Source organism: Crotalus tigris, unplaced genomic scaffold, assembly GCF_016545835.1.
Source record: "Crotalus tigris isolate CLP2741 ecotype Arizona unplaced genomic scaffold, ASM1654583v1 scf7180000021533.416912, whole genome shotgun sequence".
NCBI lineage: Eukaryota > Metazoa > Chordata > Lepidosauria > Squamata > Viperidae > Crotalus > Crotalus tigris.
The window spans coordinates 73,427-92,128 of record NW_024098554.1 but is presented as its reverse complement, the minus strand read 5'-3'; the positions used below and the strand labels follow the sequence as shown (position 1 = coordinate 92,128).

The 18,702-nt window shown below is 41.4% G+C and overlaps 1 protein-coding gene across 3 annotated transcripts in view; it reads left to right on the top strand.

Annotated features, from left to right (window-relative positions):
• Positions 1-18,702, top strand: part of RNLS (renalase, FAD dependent amine oxidase) — a 210,082-nt gene that overhangs the window by 173,527 nt on the left and 17,853 nt on the right. The window lies entirely within an intron of this gene.

Below are 18,702 nucleotides of genomic sequence, written 5' to 3'. Positions count from 1 at the left end.
TTCTTCTGGGATGAGTTGAGTGACAGGGAATTTATTTAAATCCACCTGCTACAATTACTGTGTGGCATTTGTCACAGACCTAGACAGGTAGTTCTAGAGAGATGTCTGACTATCCTTGCCATTGCTGTTGTGCAGAGCGAGGATCAGTTTTCCATCTCTGTCAACTAGATCTGCGTGTTTGGGTTCCCCCCACTTCTGGATATCTCCTACTCAGATTATCTAGACTGCAATGGCAGACAGTCCCTCGCCCCAGGCACCACAGGTCTCGGGTATTCCTCCCGCACAAGCAAAGCGCAGATCTACTGATTTGGACATGGGGGGAAAGAAAAAGGCCAAAACAAAACACCTCTCTACCAAAGAGCCCTCAAAGTCAGCCGAGCGAGAGGCTTCGAGGAGACATTTGGCACTGGAAGGGGAATTCTCCAAAGCCCAAAGGCTCAGGTCCAGTGAAGCTGAAGTGGTTTCCCCCGTTCCATTGGACACTCCTACATCTGAGCTTCCATTTGCACCTTCTCATGATGTTCCAAGGGCTTGGTCTCCTCAGGGGGAAACTGTGCAGGTTGGTCCCCCTCGCTCCTCATCATCATCTTCTCATCATGGCCCTGAGGCCACGTTTATTACAGCTGAGGCTGGTGCTAGTTATGTGGAACAAGGGGATAGGTGGTCAGCTGAGTTTCAGTCCTTCATGCACAATGCATTTATGCAATTCATGTCTTCTAGGGGACAGCGGCCCTTCCAACCACCACCACCTCTTTCTATACCTCCTTCTCAGGCAGCATGTACCACTGTCCCCGGTTCAGGGGTTTCCGAGACTTCTTCCCAGCTAGCGGAAGAGGGGTCTGTTGACCTGGAGATAGCTGACACGCCCATGTCAGAAGATGAGGCAGCGTCTGAACAGGCGCCAACTTCGGGGCTCTTTGACCCTTCTCTTTTCCAGTCTCTACTGTTAAAGGCCATTACTATCGTTAACCTCACTTCGGTACAGGAGGAGAAACCTTCTACCTCCACCAGTCAGGAATCTAATCCTTTCTTTGCGGAACAGGTGGTGGAGGATAAGCAGATTCCCTGTTCACAGGTTTTCCACACTACAGTGAAGAAGCAGTGATCATCCCTGGCCACTCTGCCTTCCCCTAATAGTACAGAAAAGAAACTGTTCAATGTGTCTTCTTCATTTGCTTCCCTCTTGGAGGTACCTTCAGTTGATACTCCTCTGACTTCTTTGTTTTCCACATCTGCTATTCCAGGGGATATGGCTGAGACCCTGAAAGCGGAGGAAAAGAAGTTTGAACTCTCTCTTCGCCGAGCGCACCAGGCTTCGGCATGGGCGATAAAGGCCGCAACTTCATCTTCTTTCTTCGCCAGGGCATCGATCATGTGGCTTCGTGAGCTTCAGACACTTGTCCCAGCGGATCAGGTTCGAACACATCAAACACTAGGGAAACTAGTGGACGCTTCAGAGTACGTGGCAGATGCTTCTCTTCCTTCGACCAGGTACTCTGCCAGATCCATTGTAGCTACGGTTGCCTCTCATAGGCTACTATGACTGAAACAGTGGAGAACGGATTTGAAATCAAAGCGCTTATCCACATCCAAATATAGCGATACACAGTTGTTTGGGCCAATCCTTGAACCGCATATTATAGAAGGCAAGGATAAACATAAGATTCTGGCACACCCCTTCAAACGGTCTGATAGACGGCCCCAACAGGAGTTCCGTAGGCAGGTCTTCCGTCCCAGCGATTCCTGGGAGTGGAGGCAGCCCTTTCGGGCAGGGCAGTCCTGAGATTGGTCAAGAGGCTCCCGATTCTTTCTCCCCAGACAGGATCATCTGCAGGACTGCCAGAACATGGGAGCCAAGGGCCAATTTCAATCTAAATGCCCCTTCCGGGGATCGGGCGGTCGCCCATATAGGCGGTCCAAGTGACGCCAAGGAGGACTCTCCCATCAGGGGTTGTCTGGTGCTGTTCAGCGACATTTGGGAGACGACTACCACAGACTCCTGGGTAAGGGAAACCATCAAGTATGGTCTCACCCTAGAGTTCTACTCTCCTTCCCCAGACCGCTTCATTCAGTGTCCGGTGTCAAGAAACGCAAACAAAGCAAAATTGGTAGCCACGGCCATCTCCCATCTGTTAGACATCAAGGCTGTAGAACCTGTACCATGAGATCAGGAAGGAAAGGGGTTTTACTCCATCCTGTTTGTGGTCCCCAAAGCCTCAGGAGGATGGAGGGCGATACTGGACTTAAAGGGTCTAAATTACTTCTTAACCTACAGGAGGTTCAAGATGCAGACCCTAAGGTCCATTCTCGCCAGTATCAAGAAAGGAGATTTCCTCTCATCCATAGATCTAACAGAGGCGTACCTACACATCCTGATACTCCCAGAACACCGCAGGTTCCTCCGATTTTACTACGCACACCGGCATTACCAATACAGAGCTCTTCCCTTCGGTCTATCCTCAGCTCCAAGGGTTTTCACAAAAATTTTGGCAGTCTTGGCGGCTCACCTCAGGCTGAGGCCAGTGCGTGTGCAATGCTATCTAGACGACATCCTAGTTCAGTCCAGTTCCTTCCAGTCGGCCCAGTCAGACCTCGAGGTCATGATACATACACTTCAGGCTCATGGGTTCTCACTGAACTTCAAGAAGAGTCACACGATCCCCACAAAGCGCCTCCTACATCTGGGGGCAATCATAGCTTCGGACCTTTGCAAGGTCTATCTTTCACAAGAACGTCGGGTCAGCATACGAAAACTGATACATCAGGTTTGGAGGGACAAAGTAGTGCCCCTGGTACGGCTGTCCCAACTTTTGGGAAAGATGGTTTCTTGCATGGGGATTATTCCGTGGACCAGGCTTCACTCAAGACACCTTCAATGGTTCCTCCTTCCCTTTCAGAAACAGAACCTCAATTCCTCCAACAAAAGGGTCAGAGTTTCCCACCACATCTTGGTATCCCTCCTATGGTGGGCTTCACCCACAATGAACAAGGGGACCATCTTCAAGGAGCCCCTCAGGCTCACCTTAACCACAGACACCAGTATTCAAACTCACCTGGCCTAGGGACAGTGGTCCCGGTCGGACCTAGCCCACAATATAAATTGGCTCAAACTCAGAGCCATACACTTAGCTCTCTAACAGTTTTCCTCCCTAGTGACGGGACAACATGTCCTGGTCCTGACGGACAATGTGGCAGCCAAAGCTCACGTCAACAAGCAGGGAGGGACCAGGTCCTGGTCGCTCATGCAGGAGGCCTTGGACCTAGGTCTGTGGACAGAGTCCAACCTGGGGTCCATCAGGGCGGAACACATTTCGGGGGAGGCAAATCGACAAGTAGATTGCCTGAGCAGGGTCACAGTGGACCACTCGGAGTGGCAACTGGACCCGGCACTGTTCAGGGACATCTCGATAAATTCAGTCGTCCACATCTGGATCTCTTTGCCTCCCCATCGAGCACTCAACTCCCAGGTTCTTCTCCAGATTCCCGACATGGGGAGCAGAGGGAATGGACGCCCTCCAGTGCCAGTGGCTGGGGGACCTGCTGTATGCATTTCCCCCCCTTCCATTGTTACAGGCAACAATCCGCAAACTGATTCAGGAAAGGGCAGAGGTAATCTTGATTGCTCCACATTGGCCAAGGCGTCCGTGGTTTGCCGACCTTGTGGATCTTTCTCTCTCACCACCGTGGAGGATTCCCCCGGATTGGGTGGCTCTCAGCCAAGGGAACCTTCAACATCCAGACCCACAGTGGCTCCAATTAGCTGCCTGGCACTTGAGCGGGAAAGTTTAGCTAGGCAATCCTATTCATCCGGGGTGATCTCGATGATTCAAGCCTCCAGGCGCCCCTCGACTAATAGGATTTATGACGCCACATGGAGAAACTTCTGCATGTAGTGCAAGAAACAAAATCTCAGGCCACTCTCAGTCACAATTCCCAATATTTTGGATTATCTGCTGGAAGATATGAACAAGGGTTTATTACCCAGTACCATCCGCAGGCAAGTAGCGGCCCTGTCAATGGTCCTTACCTGTGACAACTTGGTTCCTTTGTTGCAACATCCAGCAGTTAGTGCTTTTCTCAAAGGGGCAGTTAGCACTAGGCCGCCCACAGTCCATCGCTATCCGTCGTGGGACCTACCTAAGATGTTGCAGGCTCTGATCTCTCCTCCGTTTGAACCTCTCAGTTCTTGTTCTCTTCATTTTCTCTCTTTGAAGGTGGCATTCCTATTAGCCATAACATCGGCTAGAAGAATATCGGAATTGGCCGCACTTTCAGTTAGGAGTGATTTGTGTACCTTCTTTGAGAATAGGGTGGTCCTCAGATTGGACCCTTCCTTCATTCCAAAGGTCAATACCTTGTTTCACAGGTCCCAAGATCTAGTTCTTCCTGATTTTTGTCCGAATCCTTCTCATAGTCTAAAACAACAGTGGCATAAATTGGACATACGCAGGGCTCTGCGTCACTATGTCAAGCAGACCTCGGCTTTCCAAAAGTCAGAGGCCTTGTTCATGTCCTTTCAACCCTCCGCCATGGGTCAGAAGGTTTCTTCGACCATCGGTAGGTGGATAAGGGCATGCATTGCTCAGGCCTATCTGTCTCAGTCTCTTCCAGTTCCTGCACACATTACGGCTCATTCCAGTCGCAGCGCTGCTGCATCTGCTGCTTGATCCACGCAGGCTTCGGTCGAGGAGATTTGTAGGGCAGCATCGTGGTCCTCCCCTTCAGTAGTTGTCAGGCATTACAGGATAGATAGGTTTGCAGTGGCGGGCGCCGCGTTTGGCAGACGGGTCCTACAACAGGTTGTTTCTTCGCAGGGGACACAAGCCTAGACTCCCCCCCCATAGGGACATGAGCAGCTTTGGTATGTCCCATCCGGTGGATTCTACACTCATGATGCTGGAGAAGAGGCGTTGTCTTACCTGAACGCCTTTTCTCAGCATGATGATGTAGAATCCACACCCTCCCATGAGGCAGTCTAGGCAGGCATCTTGATAATTGGAGCCAGTGCACCGGACTTCGTCAGAGATGCTTTGCCTCGTCAAAACTGGGAAGACACACCCTGAGGGAGGCGTGGCCAAAGTTCTGACCTATCTGAGCAGGAAGGCTGAAATAACCCATCCGGTGGATTCTACATCATCATGCTGAGAAAAGGCGTTCAGGTAAGACAATGCCCCTTTTCCAGTCCTCTGGTAGTTACCCTGTGCTCCAGGATCTTTGAAAAATATAGTTCAGTAGTTCTGAGATCACATCTGCCAGTTCCTTGAGAACCTTGGGGTGTAATCCATCTGGTCCTGGCAATTTGAACTCGTCTAGTCTGGACAGGTGCTCACTTACCATTTTCTTGCCTATCTTAACTTGTGTTTCTATTCTGTTTTTTATGGCACTATTTTTGATAGGTTGGTCTGTTTTTTCCCTTTGTAAAGACGGATGCAAAAAACGAGTTAAATAGTTCTGCTTTCTCCCTGTTGCTTGTCAACTTCTTGCCACTTTCACCTACTAATGGACCAATCATTTCCTTCACTTTTTTCTTGTTTTTTACATGTTGAAAGAAGCTTTTTTTGTTATTTTTGACTTTGGTTGCAAGCCTTAGTTCATTTTGAGCCTTGGCTTTCCTCACTTCATCTTTGGAGGCTCGGGCTATTTGCTGATATTCTGACTTAATTATGTGCCCCTCTTTCCACTTTCTATACTTGTCCTTTTTATGTTTCACTTTGTCAGAGAGTTCTTTATGCAGCCATGCTGGTTTCTTTTGAGAGCTGTTATTTTTCGTCTCTTCGTTGGTATTGTGCTAGACTGGGTTTTTATTATCTCATTTTTCAAAATTTTCCAACCTTCTTGAGTTGTTTTCCCCTTGAGGATTCTCATCCATGGAATACTTCCCAAGCCCTCTCTAAGTTTATTGAAATTAGCTCTCTTGAAGTCCAAGACTCTAGTTTGACTGTGTTCTATTGCCTGTGCTTCCATAATGTTGAATTCCAATATTGCATGATCACTTCCTCCCAGGGTTCCTATGGCTTCAACACCTTCTATTATTTCATCTCTGTTAGTGAGAATTAGATCCAAAACGGCTAATCCCCTAGTTCCCTTCTCTACTTTTTGGGAGACGAAGTTGTCTGCTAGGTTTGCCAGGAACCTGCTTGATCTTCCACTTGATGCAGAGTTTGTCTCCCAGTTGATGTCAGGGTAGTTAAAGTCCCCCATTACTATTGTGATGTGCTTCCTACATACTTTACTTCCCACAAGGCCTCATTATGACAAAGAGCCCCTCCTCTTTTTTGTGTATTTTGTTGTCCCTTGTTAACTTGTTAGATTTTGCAATTCTGTTCCAAGGAAAGGAGTGGAATAATAGTGTTTGTTAGTAGCAAAACATAAATAGTTGCAGTGGCTGGTGTTTCTGTTTAATCTGAGGTTTTCTAAGGTGATTTCTTATTCTCTATTCCACCCACCCCACCCCACCCCACCCCCACCCCACCTTAAACTATAAAATAGTTGAATAAGAAAAATAGAGATAGTTTTTATTATTATGCCTATATCTATCCTCTTCAGAGTAATGCAAATCTCTGCAAACTAGGACGCTCATAATGAAATCACACTAACCAAAAACATATACAGTTTTGATGAATAATTCTTATTATGCTCATGTAATGTGTATATTTAAACATAATTATATTAATTATATTAAATTAATAGCAATGATTATTTATAAAATAATTCTTGCTATGCTCATTATCATTGCATAGATATTATAACTGAGACATGTATAGAACAGGTCTCTCTTCTTTTGAAGAGCGGCATTTTTGCCCAGCTCCATTGCATAGAACCTAAAAAAAAGAGTGGGATTTACTAGAAGAAGGCAGAAGGCATCATTCTTCTTTGTCTTGTCTGCATGCTATGCGTAGGCATCCTAACATGATGCCAACTATATCATGCAGCAAAGCCAGAAGAAAATAATGTTTCTTAGCTTGCTGGCTTCCGTTTTACCTCAAAGTAGGTTTAAAACTAGAAGCAAATCATAAAATGGAGAATCTGAAGATTACAGAACCCCTAGGTGGGAATTTAGTACATAGTTATCAAGACAAGAATATTGAAAGGGGACCTCAGAGCACATCAGTAGAAATAAGTGAAAATAGCCAAAGATTATGGGTGATCAAAAGACTCTAGATCCACATTTCTCATATGTTAGGAGAGCGCCCCAGTCCCTGTTTTTAGGTCTTCCCAAATCATGCAGAAATCAAGCTATGCATTTCACAATTTTTAGAAAAATGACCAAGTATTTAAATTCATAACTGAGTACTTACAGTAACCTGCCAAAGCAAATTCTATTTCATCTCAGGCTGTAATAGAGAATGATGTTCTACTGTTTTGTCATTCCCAGTTAGGAACATTTAAACAGATTAGCATACATTTGGAAAAGTTGTCTCAAATTAGAACATGTTTTAGAAAGTCTTCCCCCTCCCTTTTCCCAACACACACACAAACACACTTACTTATAATACATACGTTGGAGAATTGTAGATATCTCACTGGAAAATATATAAATTGGGAGGTAAACACCAACTATTCCACATGAAAACCTGATGACTTTTCAAATTATTTGCTCAGAAATGAAGCATGGGGATGTATACAGCATTGACACAGATTAGATTTGGTTTCCAATTCTGAAATTTTCCATTTTCATTTAATTTTGGTCTCTTCATTCTTGATTATTATTTTTTTGACATCTAGTATAAACTTTATTCTGTTTCACCAAGTATTCAAGTTGTTTGAAGTTTTTACTTCTCAGCTGGCTATAAAATTTTAACCTGGCTCCGAGTGTGTTTTCATACTTTGTACTATTTATTGCCTGAATTATGTTAGATTTTTAAATGTTGACAAAAACCACTATCTTGGCTTATGTTTGGAGGCTTAACATTATTCTTTTTTTTATTGTGCTTCTATATGCCTTCCCTTTTGGCATATAATAAAAACTATTTAGTGAAACTTTTCATGCATGCATGAACAGTGTGAATCAAAGGCAATGAAGAGCATGTGGAGCTAAATAACCTGCCTACTTTGGTCAAGTCCATGTTACTGTTTTAAAAATGGTCAAATCCCAGTCCTTTAGTGAAGATAACCTTGCATAGTCCAATGTGTTATTAGAATCTTGCTGTTCAACACTATGCCCTTTTAAAGGTACAGATTCTTACATAAGTCAGTACCAACCCTTATTAATTATTGAAAACCTAGCTTTGCCAATGGAAAAACTCTTCCCCCCACAAGTATAAAGTACTCAAGAATTCGTCTCCTGGAAAACACCTGTATTTTGGGTACAGTGGAGTCTTCTATTTTTTTTTAATTTTTGCATGAATGTTAAATAGTTTATATGCTTTTAAATAGGTTCTGTGGGATGAAGAGAATTTTCCAGCATGAATTCTTAATCCACCCAATATACTGGACATTATAGAACTATGTTCTATTTTTCTATTTATGGGCCTGCTGATATTTGGTATTACTCAAATTCAGCATGTTATTCCCTTACCTTTTGAGGTAGGATTTCATTTGGAATCATATGTTTTTGAAGAAATTCTAGGTAAAATTTCTCTTGACATGTCATGTCACCAATTCATTCAAGCCCTTATCTTTTATCAGTTCGCTTTATGATTCCTTTCCTGTTGCTTACAATACTATAATGAAATGATTCACAAAGAACTGAAAGACAGAATAAATTATCCCAGTGCTGTCTTTAGTGAGTCCCTGTAATAATGTGGTCTGTACATTATAGTAACTCCATGGAGAACAGAAAAGGGTCGGCAAGCCTTTTGAATTTTTAATTAAAAAAAATTAAGAGTGACCTAAAAAATTAAGAGTAACACTAACGTCAATACTGACATTTCGGAGGAAATTCCAAGTTTATTTTTAGAATCAAAGGAATGTATTTTTATTCACTGTTAATTGCTACATACATATTAAACTTAAGACTATTTTTCATTATGGAAAGATTCTTCCTCCCTCCCTTAATTCTTTGCACAAAGTGAAAGCAATTGTCCAAATACACTGGAGATTTGAAGCACTTGCTACCTTGAAAGACAGAAAGAACACAAAGATAAATCTGTACATAGACAAAGTGCAAGTTTTCCAAAACAAGCAGGTCAACCAACCTACCTTCCTTCATTCCATCCACCCATCTATCCATCCCATCTTTTTTTCTAGGAGCTTTAAATGTTTTAAATTGACTTTTTTCTCTCTCTCTGACAGAACTCTGTTGAATCTAAAAGAGAATGACTAGCTCATTGTTTCCTTGTGAGTTTCTGTGGGGGACTTGAGTCTTTCTAGTTTTAGTCCAGAACCTCTCTTTTTAAGAAAACCTACCCTTCCATCCCTCCATAAAGTAGGAAACCCAGAGACATATAGAGCATCTCTTGATGGGCTTCCTGATTATCTGTGAAAGACATGCAGCCAGGATCCAACAGAATTTGCATTCTCACATTATGGTCGTTACGTTCATATATTATAGAATGAAATTGAATCAAGTCTTTAAATTATACATTAAAAGATTTGATTCAATTGTTGATCAATGAATCAATCTTTATTATGGTCATAGGCCAGCACAAGGTAGAGGGTACAGTCAATTAAAAACATAGAAGATATATCAGAGTCTAAAATACATATGGAAAGCTGGAAAATTTGTGTGTATGTATATAAGAGAGAGTGTATAAGAGAGATGATAGAAAAATAGGAAGGAGGGATGGATGGATGAACAGAGAGACAGACAGTATATACCAAAACAAGTGTGAAAGAATCTAAAAGGAGGGAAAGGAGCATTAGATGGGTATAGGGGAGCATATAGGTAGTTTATGGATTATTATATCAAATTATAGAGTATACTAGTATGGCAAATTAGATGCTCATTAACTTTAGTTTATGGTACAGATCATCATCTGACAAATTTTAAGCATGCTACTTGGCAACAATATATACTGTATTAGGTTGTTATCAAAAACAGCAAGGTGTAGAATTATCCTTTGAGCCATGTTATTTATGAAGCAATTATGAGATAAGGCTAGTACAAACATCTCTATACTACTAGTACTGAAGAAGCATATGCTCTGTTGTTTCTGTGTGTCAGAGTCACAGGGGCATTGTCTTTCCTGGGTATAGAATCTTCCTATATCAATCTTTAAGACAGGTGAAGGGAGGGAATGACATCGTGCCAGAGTAAAGGCTTTCTGGTGCTTACATACTTAGACTTAAGTATGCCATAGGGGACACAGAGTATCTGTTGGATTCATAGGCACTAAAGTCTGGGGACCTAGCTGGATCCAGTTGGTGCTCTTTGTCTGCTACACACTGTTTAATGAGTGCTTTGCCTAATCATATCCTATGCTAGATAGAACACTCTGGAGAAAAGCCCAAGGAGAGTTTAGTTCCTCTGCCTGTTTCCATGTGGATAGAAAATCATCACTCATAGTTAATGGAGCTATCCCAAGGGGAAAAATGGAATGTCTGAGCTAGTAGTCATCCACACTCTAGCCTCCACTTTCATGAGACCTGCCTCTAGCCTCAAGATGACATCTGAGACACATTTGAGACTTAGAGATTTGGATTGGACAAGTTCCAGTGGGGCAAACCTGGAATAAGGGCCTAGCTGGGCACCATAAATAAGTTGTGCTATTGTCTTGACTTGAATAATTTGAGTCTTGCACGTATATTGTGGCCTGCTCTTGTCTTAAAAAATGGGAGATGAGTTTCTCCCCATATTTTAAGCAATGTAGTCCTGTTGGCTTTTCTACTGCCATCAAACTGAAGGACTGTTCCCAGGTATTTGAAACAGGAGATCTACTCAATCTTGTGGCTCTTTGGCAAAGGCCATGATTTTAGTTTTCTGATAATTGAGTTCTAGTTGGTCTTCCTTTCAGTACTATGTTAGTGCTCTTTTAAGGTCAATAAGACCAGTAATTATTCTTGAAAGCATTTATTTATTTGTAACATTTAAGAACTGCCCATTGAGATCAATGGGATTTACTCCTGTGTAAGCTAGATAGGATTGCGATATTAGAAGAAGTAAGAAACTTCCTAAGTTCACTTACCTGTCAAATTAGCATGTACTAATGGAATTATTAAAAGTTTTATTATTAATATGGTTAGTTGAACCGTTATTGTCTAAGCAAGGGGTGAGCCAACTTTTTGTAATCAGGGACCTTACTTTTAGTGATTAATTGATATGTTTATATAACCAATGGGGGATGACATTTTTAAAGAGAATTGTAGTGGGGAATGTATTTTAGCAGCAAAATTAGGGGCACACCAGAATTAATGTAGTACTTGTGGTTTGCAGCTTATGGGTGCCCATCTTTTATTTTAAAAAATCAAGAATTCTCTCCCTCTTTCTCTTTGAACCTGGGCATTTTTAATGGATGTGATATCCCACAGCGTGTTTTGAGGTTGAGAGTTCCTTGTCACAGTCCAAAAACACTGGACCGTTATCCAGCTTTCCTCCATTAACAAGTTTCTTTTCCTAGTTAAGAAAAAGACAGAAGAGATGGTAGATAATACAAGATCATAACAAATGAAAGAACGCTTCACCTAGAACCCTTTAAAATTTGGTAAATGAACCTCTGGATTCTTTATTTTAATAAAGCATTAAGCAGCATATAACAGTGAAAACAGAAATGCACTTTAAAATCTCTATGAGATTAAAGTGGAAAAGAGCATTTTCTAGCAAAGCCCAAGATTAATATAGAGATAGATTTGGATTTAGATACCTCAGATAATATGGTGCGCAAACTTAAAAGGTTTGTCATAAAATGATCTATGTGTAATTTTATATCCTTGAAATAAGAATTTACTCACTATGATAAATATTTGTGGTTTAAATCAGTAAAAATCAACCTGTTCTTTTTAATGTATCTTGTCCAAGAATTAAATAATACTAGATTTCCATCTTAACAGAAATAAAATATAGAACAGTTATTTATCATTACAGTAGTCCGCTTATTAGTGTGTTTGTTATGTTAAAGATTATTTTTCAGGTTGAGTGTTGAAATTATTATAAGTGTATTAACAGCAGCTCATATAACTTTATAAATCCAAAGAAAATTAAGTGAAAAGATTATGGTAATAGAATAAGAATGGTTTATTCTATCAAGCTTTCAAGTGTGAGAGTTCAAGAAAGAAAACAATTTGCACAATAAGCTTATAAAAACTATTCTTTCACATTGGAATAACTAAGCTCATTTCTGTATTTTTTCTATACTAAGCTCATTTCTGTACTTTTTTGATGAGCAGGTGCCATTAATATTTGTGTCACTCTCTTTCTAAACAAAGCTTTCACTTAAAAACAGTCTCTGCATTGTTTTCACTTTCATCATCTCTACCTCATCCGAAGGACCTGTGGGGCTTGAGTCATGTGGTGCAGGATATTGAGAGAAACAATTAAGCAAAACAAAGAAACAACAACAAATAAAATCTTTCTTTTTTTAATGACTTAAAATTTGTTCAGACAATTTGAATATACTGAAATTAGCCTTGTAAGGTTAGCCAGGAATCCTCCATGTAGAAGAATTACTCTCAAATTCCAGAAGAATTGTTCTCAAATTCCTTGATATCAGAAACTGTATTTAAAGGCTCACAAAGGGCAGTACTGATTGCAAGTTGCTCAGCTTTTTAAAACATCTAAACCAGGGGTGTCAAACTGGAGGCTGGATGCATCATGTGCAGGCCACGCCCACCCTGGCTCCACAAAGGCGAAAAGCATCCCAATATGTCCCGATACGTCACGTGATGCGATCGAGTTTGACACCTGTTATCTAAGCCCTTGTATTTAATATTGTGTGTGTGTTTGTGGACATTTTATTTCATTCCTTTTTTTAAAAAAAAGTGACAAGACAAAATTTCTGGACAAAAACTATTATGATATATGGCTGGGTGGATAATAACAGCCAATAAGAAGCCACCGTGGCTTGATTATGTAGAATTCTGGGAGTTGAAGTCCACAAGTCTTAAAGTTGCCAAGGTTGAGGACCCCTGATGTAGATATCCTGAAGAAATACTATTATCACTACACCTGAGGAAGGAATTGAGGTAAGGCAGGAGTCTTCAAACTTGGCTCACTGGCTGAGGAATTCTGGGAGTTGAAGTCCACAGATCATACAAGAGCCAACTTTGAAAACCCCTGAGGTAAGTTAACAGCCAATTGGTATGAAAATCTCTTTTACAGCTTTCATAAATACCTTTATCCTTGCTTAGGAAGAATTATAGTAGCTAGTTTGGCTGAAGGTCTTAAAGCTGACCTTCTTTGTAGCCTTCTTTATATCATTTCAGTACAAGGGCCTATGTAGCACTTTAATTTTAGTGTAGAAAAGCCACTTTGAAGCAGGTAAGGGCCCTTTCATGGCACTTGTTCTCAACTCCTTAAATCCCTTTTGCCAGTATCATGATTCATCATGCTATGGCTCTGAAACCTCTTGAGTCTCTCGGCTTTATCATGAATGACACTGGCTGTTAAACTGAATAGGCTGCCAAACTAGAGTATGTATCTTGGGAGGATTAAATCCAGAATTTCTAGAGCAATATTTTTCAACACTACGTCCTTTGAGTTTGGAATGCAATTTTCCCATAAAAGTCATACTTTGTATCAATCATCTACAAATAAATGCTCTTTTCTTTATATTTTTTCCTGCAAAGAACATCTGATTTCAGAGGACTCATTAGCTGCTGCTGTCTAAACTATCACAGACTTTGCAAATGAGGTTGAAGGCATTTTAGATAAAAGAATAGTCATTATGGTTTTATTTTTTTAATCCCTTTGCTGGCAATAAATAAGCAAAGGACCCTTGAGAACAGAAATTTCTCTATAACAAAGAAGAAGTCCTTTTTTATTGCTGCTCTCTTTTCTGCACAGTTGCTGTATCTATTGTTCTGACCAGGATGGACTTTTTCTATTAGCTACTTTTCCATTTGGAATAGGTCATCCTTCTAGAGAAAGCAGTGATTCTTAAGCATCATGAACACTTAATGTCTGAGAAATAATCCTCCCTGGTCCTTGAATAGTAGTTTGTTTGCTTCATTCCTATCATCTCTTGTGGATATACACAACCAAACTGGATTATACCTAATCTTTGAGCCCAATTTACAGTTTGACATTTTCTCATGATGAATGAGTTGTATGCCTGCAATCTTATGAGATCTATGTTAAGCTAAGTGCAGAAAAAGTACCAAATATATAAAGCACAAGAAAATGTAATTCTGTTGTATCACTTTTACTTTTGGGCTGTTTCCATGTTTCTCCGAATTACTGTTCTCCGAGTTCAGCTATGATATTTGTCTAAAAAATATGTGATTGTATTCAAAATCTGATCTTGCTCAATATGTTTTGAATGTTAGGTTCCAACCCAATTTTAAGAACAAACTTGCTTCAATAAATTCACTGATAAATTTGAAACAGTTTAGATTTCAGCCAAAGTCATAGAAAGTTCTCTGCTGCCATCCCCCCCCCCCCAAAAAACCCCACAGTTTTTTAATTGCAAATCCTTTTTGCTGAGTGAGCCCAGGATCCTTTATTTATTTTACTGAAAACAATCCTCTCTTCACCATGGTTCAGTGCTCCTGGGCAGCTTAACCCTTATATATCTCTTTGGGGGAAACAGAAAAATCTATATTGGATAGGCACAACACATAAATTTAAGTCCAGAGGTGCTTCAGGTGACCTGAAGAAAACTAGGCTGTGATGTAGCCGGCAATAGACATAAAAAAGACTGTCTAGACTTAAGCAAATACATTTCCTTAGGCTTAGGAGAAGGATAAGAATCTGTATCCTCTCATCCTATTTCATGGGTGGGAACTCATGAGCTGTAATCACAACTAAAAAAGTTTCCAGTGCCTGTCTTAGGTAGATAAAACATAGTGTAATTAATTCTCAGCTCAATAGTGCTCCACTTCAGCTTGCTAAATTATTTGCTAGTAGACTAAAGAACAGTACAGGTAGTCCTTGACTTACAACCACAATTGAGGCCAAAATTTATGTTGCAAAGCGAGGCATTTGGTAAGCGAGTTTTACCCCATTTTATGACTTTCCTTGCCACAGTTGTTAAGTGAATCACTGTAATTGTTAAATTAGTAACACAGTTGTTACGTGAATCTGGTTTCACTATTGACTTTACTTGTCAGAAGGTCGCAAAAGGGGATCACGTGACTCTGGAATGCTGTAACAGTTGTAAATATGAGTCACATGCCAAATGTTTGAATTTTTATCACATGACCATGGGGATACTGCAACAGTCGTAAGTGTGAAAAATGGTCATAAGTCACTTTTCAGGGCCATTATAACTTTGAATGGTAACTAAACAAACTGTTGTAAGTCGAGGACTACCTGTACTATCTTTCTGTAGTATAAAAGCATATGTGCTATGCCTGTATTTCAACATTTAGCATTTGCAGGGAGAGCAGAGTTCCCCAGCCTATTGGGGTTAGCAGCTCAGAGCGGGTGGAGGAGGGAAAGAAGGGATGGTTTTGTGAGAGGGGTAAATCCATGCATGCACACAAACAGCCGTTGCTCGCGTGAGTGGGGCTACAAGCATCCGCAACCCTCACAGCAACACTTGGGGCTGTGCGCACACACACTGGCCAGCCACTCACGTGGCCTGGTGCCCAATAGGCTGCGGCCCAGTAGTGGGCTGTGGCCCCACAGGTTGGAGACCCCTGGAGTAGAGGACCCACAACAAAATCATAAAGTTGTCAGGGCATGCCAACATGCTGTTTTTCATTATTTGTGCAGGGTGGGTTAGGTTGGAAGGTTTTCTGTATTGATGTTACTACTCAGAACTGTATTAAAGGTTCCATTGCATTTAAGTGTTTTTCACCTCATTGTAATATTAAATTGTACAATGGCATCATCAGAAAGGGATCAGAGGTAAACAAAAAGAGATTGGGAGCAACTTTGGGGACACAGGTTATCTTTCCTATTCTAGGTAATAATATCACTCTTTCATCTAATTTTGGCCTAGTTGAATCAGGAGTCAGGTGATGTTACATAAGCAAGAAAGATTCTTCCCTGTGAACATGGATGGTTCTTTACAGCATCATGCAAGTCTCTTGAAATAATTATGTCCTACAAGACCACTAGAACAGGGGTCTTCAAACTTGGCCCTTTTATGACTTGTGGACTTCAACTCCCAGAATTCCTCAGCCAGCCTGTCTGGCTGAGGAATTCTGGGAGTTGAAGTCCACAAGTCATAAAAGAGTCAAGTTTGAAGACCCCTGCACTAGAGGCTTTGAAATGTTTAGAATAATTGGTTTGGTCAGGCCTTCTTTGGGACTAGCTAGGTTAACCAGATGCACAGGAGAGAAGGTTCCTATGCTTCTTGTAGTTGTATTAAAGAAGGGGTTTTTTTTGCAGATAGAACTAATCATATCACACTGTAGCTTGAGTGAAAAAAAGGAATGTGTGTCAAACCTACACTTTACCAAATCATCAACCACTCTCTATTGGCTTTGTGTAAGTTGAAGATTTATTGTGGGGCATTTCTAGGTATTCTAAAATTCCGATGAAACCAAGTGAAAGAATTAAATGTTCTCAAGAAAGAAAATAAATTACATTTATTGTGCAACAGACCCATTGACTCTCAGGGGAATGCTCCACAGTTCGTAATTTAATTTCCAGACTTTTTTTGGTAAAAACCAAGTAAATAAATCAAAAGATTAAACAGTTAAATCTATAGTCAGGCCAGGTTCAGGTCAGGGTGTACACACTAGCAAAGCCCACAGGCAAAAATCATAAAGTTGTCAGGGCATGCCATGCTCAGCCTATTCTCAGGTGATAGGATCAGAATGGGCTGAGCATGGCCTCTCAGCTGCCTTCAATACCATCAATCATAATATCCTTCCGGACTACCACTGAGGACTGGGAGAGGTGAAACAGGTAATGCAACTCTCATAAATACATGTCAGTTACCAAATGCCTGAATTCTGATCACATGACCATGGTCGTAAGTGTGAAAACCAATCATAAGACAGTTTTCTCAGTGCCATTGCAACTTCAAAGGTCACTAAATGAATGGTTGTATGTCAAGGACTATCTGTACAATGGTTCTCCTTCCTCCACTTTTAGTCAGTAATTTTGAAGTGGTGGAAGGATGGGTTTGAGACTCTCCACCTCATGCTTCTATTCCGTCACCCTTCTAATTAACATGTAATTAAGCTACTTTAAAGGATCATCCACCAGCACAGTGCTAGGTGTGTGTGTGTTGTGTTGTGTGTGTAGAAAAGCCAGTTATATATCTTTACTGGATTGAACAGGAGATGTAATTAAAGTGCTATTGTTTTATTAAAGAAAGGGTTATGGTATGGAAGTTACTATTTGTTGTATTATGTTACAGGTGATCTAACTTTGGTGTATTGGTTAAGGCAGTGATGGCGAACCTTTTAGAGACCAAGTGCCCAAAACCGTTCTGCTCCGCCTGCCTGCAGGACCACCCACTACCTCCATGGCCTGCCGCAGATCGCCCAGGCGGCCCAGCAGCGCCATGGCTGCCACACCTTCCACCCACATCCTGTAGCATCATCTGTATGCAATGGGACACAAGGGCGGAGTCTTGTCCCCGCTGCCCAGCTGCCATGTCCTTGGCTGCGCTGCTCCGCACGCTGCGCCCAGGGGCGACTCTCCTCCGGGGGGGGTTGCTGGTGAAGAGGGGGAGGCATGGCTGGGGCAACAGCACATGTGCCCACTGAGGCTCTGAGTGCCGCCTCTGGCATACGTGCCATAGGTTCGCCACCACTGGGTTAAGGCATCATGCTAGAAACTGGAGATGATGAATTTGAGTCCTGCTCTCTCAGCTCTAGGAAGCAGGCAATGGCAAACCACTTTGAAAAAATTTACCAAGAAATTGCAGAGGCAACAACAAAATAATTACAACATTGCCATTTGTTATTTTGATTTCTTTTTCCTACCATGTTGGAGTTTAGGCAACTTGGAATCCTCTGTAATAGAACACCGTATATGGGTAGTCCAGTGATGGGATTCAAATATGTGAACAACCGGTTCTCTATGTGGATGCTGCTTCCAGAAGTTCATTCTGGGCCTGGGCAACAAAAAATTAGCTACCAGTTCTGCCAAAGTGGTGCAAACCGGCTGAATCCCACCACTGGAATAGTGACTTACAATCACAGTTGGGACCAGAATTTTGATCACTAAACAATGCAGTTGTTAAGATAATCACATGGTTATTAAATGAATCGCCCAGTTTTTAAGTAAACCTGTCTTCTCCAATTGACTTTTTTTGTTGGAAACCAGCTGAGAAGGTCACAATTTGTGATCATGTGACTGCAAGATGCTGCAATTATCATAAATGTGATCCAGTTGCGAAAAGCCTAAATTACGATCACATGGTCATAGCGGTGGTGTAAAAATCATAATTTTGAAGACAGATCATAAGTCACTTTTTCTGAAGCTTTTATAACTTAGAACCATTATTAAATGAGTGGTTGTAAATTGAGGACCGGTACGTCTAACCAAATCTCATGAGCAGTAGCAATAAATTTTTCTTAGTTATCATAATTTCCTAGATGGAGAGATATCCTTGTTTAAATCGTCTAATTTTGAACATAAGATATCCATAAGGGGGGATGTTGTTGATGCCAACTATAGACTGGAGGCTAAAACATATAAGGAATGGTTGCTATGTCTAGTTTAATGAAGAGACGGACGAGGGGGGACATGATAGCAGTGTT